Source organism: Adiantum capillus-veneris, chromosome 25, assembly GCF_014529385.1.
Source record: "Adiantum capillus-veneris isolate H3 chromosome 25, ASM1452938v2, whole genome shotgun sequence".
In the NCBI taxonomy this organism is placed as follows: domain Eukaryota; kingdom Viridiplantae; phylum Streptophyta; class Polypodiopsida; order Polypodiales; family Pteridaceae; genus Adiantum; species Adiantum capillus-veneris.
The window spans coordinates 102,038,577-102,048,064 of NC_140955.1; the positions used below are offsets into that span (position 1 = coordinate 102,038,577).

At 42.4% G+C, this 9,488-nt stretch overlaps 1 pseudogene; it reads right to left on the minus strand.

The window, feature by feature from the left end:
- Window positions 1-753: 753 nt before the first annotated feature.
- Window positions 754-1,704, minus strand: LOC147425399 (uncharacterized; annotated as a pseudogene).
- Between the last annotated feature and the right edge of the window lie 7,784 nt (window positions 1,705-9,488).

The following is a 9,488-nucleotide window of genomic DNA, read 5'->3' on the forward strand; positions in this document are numbered from 1 at the left end:
TTTTCATGACAAGACAGCTCTTTGGAACCAATATGTAAAGCCTTCCAAAATAAACGAAGAATGCATGGATGTAGTAGCAAGCGTGAAATGTGTGCATTGTTCTTCAAAAGCATGCGGTACTAGAAGCGGTAATAAAGGCTGAAATAAAATTGATAAAATTTAAACACCAAAAATTTGGCTTCCCATCCCCCTCTCTCTTCTTTTGGACAACCCATTTGCAAGAGAATGAGAAATATTATTGCAAAAATGTAGGCCACTTGCACATTGTTGCAAGATAGAGCTTGAAGAAATTAACATAGGTGCTAACAGCTAGTAAAGTGTGGGCACACTTCACTCATGATGAAATTTGAAAAATGTGGTCTCCAAAGGGGCACCAAGAAAAATGCACCAGGATTACCTTCAAGGCGAGGAATCTTTGTTATATGAAGGGCTTTCTTGTTCATCACAAGGCATACCATCTTCAATCTTGGAGGGTGTATTGATGGATATTTTTCTTTGCCTGGGCTGTCTAGATATGAATGCATTCCAGATGGCTGCGAGGAAAGAAACCCTCAGCATACCCATAAGAAAACATTCCAACAAAACTCTCTCATCAAAACCATAGGGATCACAATCCTTCATCTTGAAATTTTGAAAACGCTTAACATACTCATCAATTGGTTCACTCTCCCCTTGGAAGAATTCTAACAGGGTCCCAAAGACTAAACAAGAAGGCAAAATAGGAGAGAATCTGGCAAGAAAAGCGCTACCCAATCAATCCCAAGTTTGGATCAAATGTGGAGAATGACACATCATACTAAGGTACCATTGCATAGCTACCCCAGTGAGAAAAGCAGGAAAGAACCTCATAAGATCTTTAGGCGTGTCATAACCCTCAAACCAACAAGCTTGAACAAATTGCAGTAAATGGGAGTCAGCTGTCACAACCCCAATGCCATCAAAGGGTGTCAACCTCACAATTCATTGGTCAATAGGTCGCTCCCTAGCTTTGGGAATAGGTGGTGGGCTAAAAGCATCATAACCATTAGTAACCACGGGATCTGCAACTAGAGAAGCATGCTGCTCTCTCAAAAAAACATTTTCAGTATGAACCACATCGTCATCAGAAACATCAAGAGAGCTAACACTAGAACCATCACAAATATCTTCAATAAGGACAACATTGTCAAAATGTGTGGCTGCAATCACATGCTTATCCCCTGCGACAAACCCGACCCCTTCTAAAGGCTGCATCTCGTCATCGATATGCTCAGAACAATGTGTAAACCCCACTCCATACAACACCTCCTCAACAAGGGTGGGAGGGTGGGAAAAAACAAGAGGTAAATAACCATTCTTCTCCATAAGAAAAGATTCAATAAAAGTGGCATCATCCACTACATTGGCCAAAAAGCCATCCCATACGCATTGGTCAAGAGTCGCACTCTCTCTCAATGCTTTGCTCCAAGCAATATCCTCAAGGGAAATGCCCTCGTCTTCATCTACTTCATCGCTCAAATGGGCTAAAAACTCATCCCAAATTTTATAAAAGCCTAAAGGCTCACCAACATCATCATCAATATTCAAGGTCTGGGTAGCAACAGACGTAAAAATAACCCTTTTTTTGGAATCCCCCCGCCTAGATATGAATGCATCCCAAATGGCTGTGAGGAAAGAAACAAGCCTAAAAATCAAATACAAGCAAAAAGGAAAAACTAGCTCCATCTCTAAGAATTGCAGGTACTTCACTCAAGCGAGAACGCTAGAAGCTGGGTCCCACCGGGCGTGCCACTGCTGGATATTTTTCTATGCCTGGGCCATGGAGCAGGACCAGACAAGAGAAACCAAGCAAAGACAAAAAAGACAAACCCCCAACCCAAGCCCACCAACAAGGAACTATGGTTGGAGATGTGCTGCTAAAATCTGCTACCAAGGAATATGCAATGCAGTCTCGGTGCCAGATTGTATTAATGATTATCCACGAACATGATCACTTAACAATTCAGCAAAAAGGAAGAGAGAGAATGTTGTCTTTAGTTTGAAAGAGAGAGACGAAAATCGAGATGAGAACGAGATATTGTGAAATTATTGAGCAATTTGAATAGTGAAAATATTGTTTTTACAACAAGCTTTACAAAACTTTTCTTTGGCTTCAAAACCTTTCGTCGATGCAGCTTCGTAGGCTTCCACTTTGCTTGAAGGTATCAGGGCTTACACCCTATAGGGCAGCGAAGGTATTTGGCTTACACCCTATAGGGTAGCGAAGGTATTTAGCTTACACCCTATAGGGCAGCGCGATGACTCGTTTCTCTCTCTCTCTCTCTCTCTCTCTCTCTCTCTCTCTCTCACACACACACACACACACACACACACACACACACACACACACACACACACACACACACACACACACAACAGCCTCATGGAAAATTTTCTCTCTCTCATGTGCTATCTACGACAAAAGAGGATTACACTCTCTCGTTCTCTTCATCTCTTCTTGAATCTCTCTTTTAACTAGAGAGAAAATCTCTTTCTCTCCCTCCTCATTCAATCATGGCCTCTTGTCATGCCATCATGCAAAGAGACTCTCGCTCTCTCCTCCTTCCCTCTCTCTCTCTCTCTCGTTTATGGCAGGGCCGAGTTCTTCTCTCTCTCGACTCCCCTCTTCTCGATTTTTTTTATATGGGAGCACCTCCTAGATAAGCTTAATGAGCTTTCTTTTTTCTATTTCACTCCTTTTCGACTCCCTGCAATGAAACCAGGACGCCTTCATCTCGTTTCCTCTCATGATTGCGGCTATGGCCCGCATACCTCTCGTTTGTCAACAGGGGCAGATCCCTCTCTCTGTATGCCGATGGCCTCGCTCGGATTCTCTCCTTCCTTTGCAAATGGCCCTTGGCCTCTCTCTCCTTCTCGCTCTTGGCAGTCTGCATCTATAGATGCACCCGACCTGGCTCGTCATGAGGACTGTCTCGCCCTTTGCATGGCTTGCAAACTGTAGCTCGCCTCTCCCTAGCATGGATTCCCCCTCGCGACTCTCCGGGGACAATCTTTCTCTCTCTAACTCTAACCCCCTGCAACAAGCGTCCCTCTCATGCTCGTCATGGTAGCGGCCCTCATGGCTTGCCCTCTTGCCATGGAGTGAGCCCCCCTCTCTTTTCCTCAGTAGCGCCAACCAAAATGGTTCTCCTCCCTCTTGCCCTCTAACCCTCTGCAACAACAGGCGGTGCCTCCTCGATAGATTGACACACCCGCCACCCTCTCAATGGTTTGTTAAAAAAAACGTATTAAAACACCTCACTTAATCAAAGCCCCTCCAAGCTCGGGTTCACACCTCCTCCGTGGCATGCTATAGGGTGAGCATCTCCTCAGCCTGTTCTCGGCATCCTACTGGCTTGCAACGAGAGAAACTCTCCCTCTCCTCACGGATGCACACACACATACGGGAATCCCTCAGCCTATTGCGACCCCCATTCGGCCGTCCTGGTCTTCTTGTTCTTGGCAGCCTTGACATGGTTCAAAAACAGCGCATATGGCTACCTCATCATGCTCGGTTCCCTTCCTTTGGACAGCTTCAGCATGCTCCCCGCAACACATTAAACAAACATATCAAAGCACATTTTTTTTAATTTGACAAAGGCTTCTCGGAACTCCCTTTGACAAACACACACACACTCGCATAGTACGATGAAATCACAGATGATATGCAAAAACAATAAGCGGCCATTGGTGGCCATCCTTGCCCAGCTTCCTTTGTACACCTCTACCAGTGACCGATCTCAATCTTTAGTCGTCAAGGGCGTGGACTTCATTGTAGCATTTCCAAGCATATCATACCCTGTCAAAACAACTCCTTAAAGCACACCAAGTGAGATCATTGCCGTGAAAATTATGATAAAACAACCTTTCAAGCTCACTTCAACACTCAAATCTCATGCAAATGCTCTGTTTCTCTGTCAAAATCCCCATGCCCTTATCCAAAAAAAAATGCAACATGTATGTAGAAGACGAGGGGCTCCACTTCTAAAATAGGCCTGACAATGTTTTTCAAATAATGGGATGAATTGGCTGCCTCAGCTTGTAGAGCTAATCCACAACATGATGGATGGATGCCATGGTGGTCGCTCTTGTTGGCATATGCAAGGTCCGAGAAAGTAGTGCTCATGCCTCAAATGAAGATTTCTTCCATGTTTGGATTCTCATCTTTGAAGGTGCTTGCTTTACATGGAGGCACATGCATGACTCCAGGATGCAGCTTCCTCTTCGTACGTTCATGTTTATCCACATAGCCATTGTTTCATGTTTTAATATCAATCTTTTTTCATTTTTCATAAATTTTTAATATTATTTTTTAAATTTATTCACAAGAAAAAAACTAGGGAAACACCAAAATTTGAATGTTTAAGCGCTAAAGTGGGGTTTGATAATAAGTGCGGTAATTATAGCAATAGCAATCACGATAATACACGCGGTGTCGGGGGATATGTGTTTGAAACATGAGCCACAAGCGCCTAGCCTCTAGCTGTGAGAGGTGTGAGAGAGAACAAGAAAAACAGATGCATATGGCTTTGACAATCACCGTAGTACTCAATTAATCAATTCAATCTTTGAAGACAATGTAATCGGTAGCCAAGGCGGGCTGCTATTAACAACACTGACACTTGGATCATCTCGTAGGTAGGAGTTTAAGCTCCCTTTACATATTAACCGGGCCGTTAAAGGCATCGGCCTCGGTAAAATGATTAATTAAGATTCAGACTGATGACGTTGCTGATTATTCTCTCTTTTCATTTTAACTGCTTCAATTGCACTTGGAATCTACAAGTTTCAATTCTATTCACTGCTTCAATTTTTATGCTCCTTTTATATGTGCTTTACTCTACCTTAATGGCCACTTATGATTTTTTTCGTCTCCTCTAATCCACTTGCTCTGATCCCCTTTGGTGCTCCGCTCTAGTCTTCTTCTTTTGTTGTACCTTGCCGAACTTCCCCTTCATCAGAGCTCTCCCTTCCTTCTCCTTATTCGAGATTCCCCCTTTCAAGAGAGCCTTCAATTTTCCTTCTCAAGATCGAGTTTGAGAGAGACCGTCCTTGATTGTTTTGTTGGCCAAGGATGAGAGCGAGAGAGAGATTACCCTTGCTTTTCCGACTTCTTTCTCTAGCTCGGCTTTGAATCCTTCTTCTTGCCCCTTCTCTAGCTTGGAGAGAGATAGGCTTTTTGTGCAAGCCCGATAGAAAGAGAGAGCACACTGTCTCTCCAAGCTTCAAGAGAGAGAGAACACCTCGTCTCCCCATTGAGAGAGAGAGAGAGAGAGAGAGAGAGAGAGAGAGAGAGAGAGAGAGAGAGAGAGAGAGAGAGAGAGAGAGAGAGAGAGAGAGAGAGAGAGAGAGAGAGAGAGAGAGAACGCTTTGTTCCCAAAGCTTGGACAGAGAGAGAAAGAACACTTTGTTCCCAAAGCTGAGAGAGAGAGAGAGAGAGAGAGAGAGAGAGAGAGAGAGAGAGAGAGAGAGAGAGAGAGAGAGAGAGAGAGAGAGAGAGAGAGAGAGAGAGAGAGAGAGAGAACACTTCGTTCCCAAATTTGCTCCAACTCTCCTCGCATGCTATATTCCCCTACTCATGCAAAGGAAAAATCTATTAATAACACCCTCCCTCCCTTAGCAACGACGGCGCCATCATTGCTAGGGAGGCGTAAACCCCCCCCTACTGACGTGGCAGATCGTCCGACTCCGACCTGCTTCAAATGCGTCACCAGTCGCACTAGATCGCATTGCCCCTGCCTTCTGAGCATTTTTGGCTTCATGGCCCAAACCATCCGAGGCGCGAGCACTTCTTTCCTCTCATGCGCTGCCATTTGCTGCTTTGCCCGCCATGGGTTTCCCCATTCACACACAATGTCTATTTTTCATTAAAATGGGCAGGCGGCCAGCCTATCTCTTGGGCGGCCTTTAGATTGTGGCTTATCCTTATGCGAGCACCACATTTGGCATACATATCGGCCAAGGCAATGCCTTACATGACACCATTTTACAACATCCCTTGAATAGTAATATCATTGTGAATTCTGCTCCCACCTTGTGTGTGAATGCCACCACAACCTTCAAGATGCAAGTATAAGTGATTGCATTTGGTGAAAGAACTTTCCTTGTATTTGGTTAAAATAGTCAATGCCTCTAAGCCGCATCTCTTTTTGGCACATTTGACATACATTCAACATTAAACTTGGCCTGTTACCAGGTACTAAAAACTAACCACTAATAAATTAAGCTTCAAATAATCTTGACATGTATTTTTTTGGTATCTTTCTTAGCACGGGAGTGGAGCTGCACGACATCCATCCCCTTTGAACCTGCACAGCCTCTGTTTGTGCCAACTACACCTCAATCTGCATCTGCTATATGTACCTTAAGCTCTTTGCCATCATCAGACTCACGTAACTAATAAACATATGAAAAAAATATATAAGGCTTATACCCTATCATCAATGTTCTAACGTAATTAGGTAGCTTCCCATAAAAAATCTTTGAACCATATCCGTCGTATGTCCAAAGCATTCAATTGTGGAAACATGTTTAGGGAACCCCGCCAGACTCAAGTTCTCCAGTTAATGATGCACACGGCTTGACCATTAAGATCGCTTTAGGGAACCCTATCAAGCTCAAGTATGCCTTACTCTGTCTGCACATGGAATGGCCTTCAAGTCCTTTACCTTATGTTTTGATAGCAGAGCTAACTCAAAAGATGTGAAGATACTTCATCAATTATCCAAAGAAGTCAACTGGAAGCTTTCCATGTAAGCTTATCAATCGCATAACCAAAACTGTTCTGACTTAGCATAGATCTAGGAAAAAAAACCTTGTACCATGAAATCTGCTACAATAGAGAACTGGTACTCTTGAAATCTGCAAACTGGCACTTTAGTAGCCCCCGGGATCAAATGCGAAACCAATCATTTTCCCCACTATGAGCATTCCTTTAAAAAAATTGCACCATCCTCCAAGATCATAGGGATAATACAATAATTTCCAATTTGTAGAGCACAAACATAAATTTACCCACAAATCTTCATGAAAACCACTGGATCATATGCCATATAAGTCAATTTCCCCAGACCATGCATATATCTGTCACCTACCAAGTCAAAAGCTAGCTCAAAATCCCCTACATCATAGGGTAACGTCAGATCCCATGTAGCATCAAGTAGCACTAGATACTGCCATATCCCCTGTGCAAATGGCTCATCCAATTGTCGATCATCAATCACATGTAAAAGCATTGGCAGTGCACCTTCACTCTCACTAGTACTGGAATCCCAATCATGCATATCTGGATACATCAATTCTCTAGCAAAACTATCTTCATTAGGCTCGCAAGATGCATCAGAAAAAAATTCTCTATCTTGTAGAGGCTCAAAATCAAGTAAAGCATCATCCAGCAACTGCATAAGTTCATCAGCAACTGCATCTAAACAAACTTTCTCTTGCATGATTCTAGATTGATTTGCATCCTTAGCATCTATGTTTGAGAACCTTCCAAAGCTTCGTCCAATAAGCAGGTAAGGTCTAGGTCCACCACTTCAGAAGGTTCCTCCATCTTGCACATCTCAGGCTGCTATAAAGTAAGATTTCCACATATGACATGCATACTAAATACATATGTTGTAAACTTCTTTGCATTTCTTTAACCCTCATCCAAATATCTTTGCACTTCTATAGCACAAAGTGTAGCATACTCGTTGAAAATTTCATCTACTCCCCTGTCTGTATCATCGGCACAATGAAATCAATCATATTCAACACCAAGAGATTGCACTTCACTGTGCACCCCCTTTGAATCAACCTCATCAAAGTCATGATCATTTTGCCTTAGTGTGAGCCCTGTGTCACAAATTCTTGACAGAGAAGAGGTTTGCTCTCCTTCTAAATCATCAGCAGATTCAGGATCAGTTTGCCACATCGGTAGCTCTAGATCACAGAAATTTGTCAAAGAAGGAGTCTACACCCCCTCTGATTCATAATCATCACATTCAAGTTCAGTTTCCCACTTTGGTAGCTCGGCATCACAACAATTTGTCAATGAAGGAGTCTACACCCCTTCTAAATCAACATTTTGCAGATCTTCAATCACATACTCTTGCTTAACCAAGTCCTCAAAATCTGGTACATTCAAATTCAGAAAATTTGGTATTACCCAAATCCATGATTATGCTGCTCTTAACAGCATCCCTGCTTTGACCTATAGCATCTATATCATTAATCAACTCTTTGGCAAAATTTGTACTAGTTCAATCAATCAAATATATGGTAGAATCTGTATCAGTATCATCAATCACCTCTATGGTAGAATCTGTACTAGAAAGGTTTTGCTCTTATTCTGAGTAAGTAGAAAAAGTATCAGTTGTAATCAAATCTTCTTGCATGTCTACTTGAATATGGTTGCACTCATTCACCTGCACAATTTCTTTTCATTATGTGTAACTTGAGGCTGTGATGCCTCACCCTCAAAGACTTTACTTCATGCACAACATCTGCAAAACCCAACTTTGCATACACAGCTTTAACTATGTCTTCATCATTAGCCTGTAAGAAGGTAGCATCTTGTACAATACACTCATCAATCACACTTTTAACCTTTATCGTACTTGTCCTCGAGTATCTGCATAGTTTGGTAGATTTAGACTTTGTTCTTGATAGTTTTCATAATGCTCATAACCCACTTGTACAATAGCTTCTTTCAAATATTCCTAGTTGTCGTTGCATGCTTTAGTAACCTCTTGAATCTGTTCCTTCAAATCTGAACTCACTAACTGCTCAAAGATCTGACCATTAACTCTTTTGGTATCCCTCTTACCTTGGTTTCCAGCTCATAACACTCTAGGTAACCTTCAGGATCATATCCATCAAAGAGTCGTATCTTGTCGTATACTGCATCCAAAGCTTCATCCATTTGATTTTTCTTCTTTGCGGTCTCCATTTCAAGCAGAGATCCTTAAACCAATTGAAGCATCTTTGAAAATATGGAATTGTAGACTTATCATCAAAACCGTTTGCACTTAACTCTGCAATCATCTTCATCATCTACTCTAAATTCTCCATTTTTACCTTCCACGCCGGCTCGTTTCGCGTCGGGTTCCCCAAAGATGTCGGGGGATATGTGTTTGAAACGTACGCTGGGTAGGCACGGGTAGGCACTGTGCCTCTAGCTTTGAGAGGTGTGAGAGAGAACAAGAAAAATAGATGCATATGGCTTTGAAAATCACCATAGTACTCAATTAATCAAATCAATCTCTGAATACAATGTACTCGATAGCCGAGATGGGGGCTATGAATAGCATTGACACTTGGATCATCTTGTAAGTAGGAGTTTGAGCTCTCTTTATAGATTAACCGGTCCATTAACGGCACCGGCCTCAATAAAATGCTTAATTAAGCTTCATACTGATGACGTTGATGATAATTCTCTCTTTTCATTCTATTTGCTTCAACTGCACTTGGAATCTACAAGTTTCAAT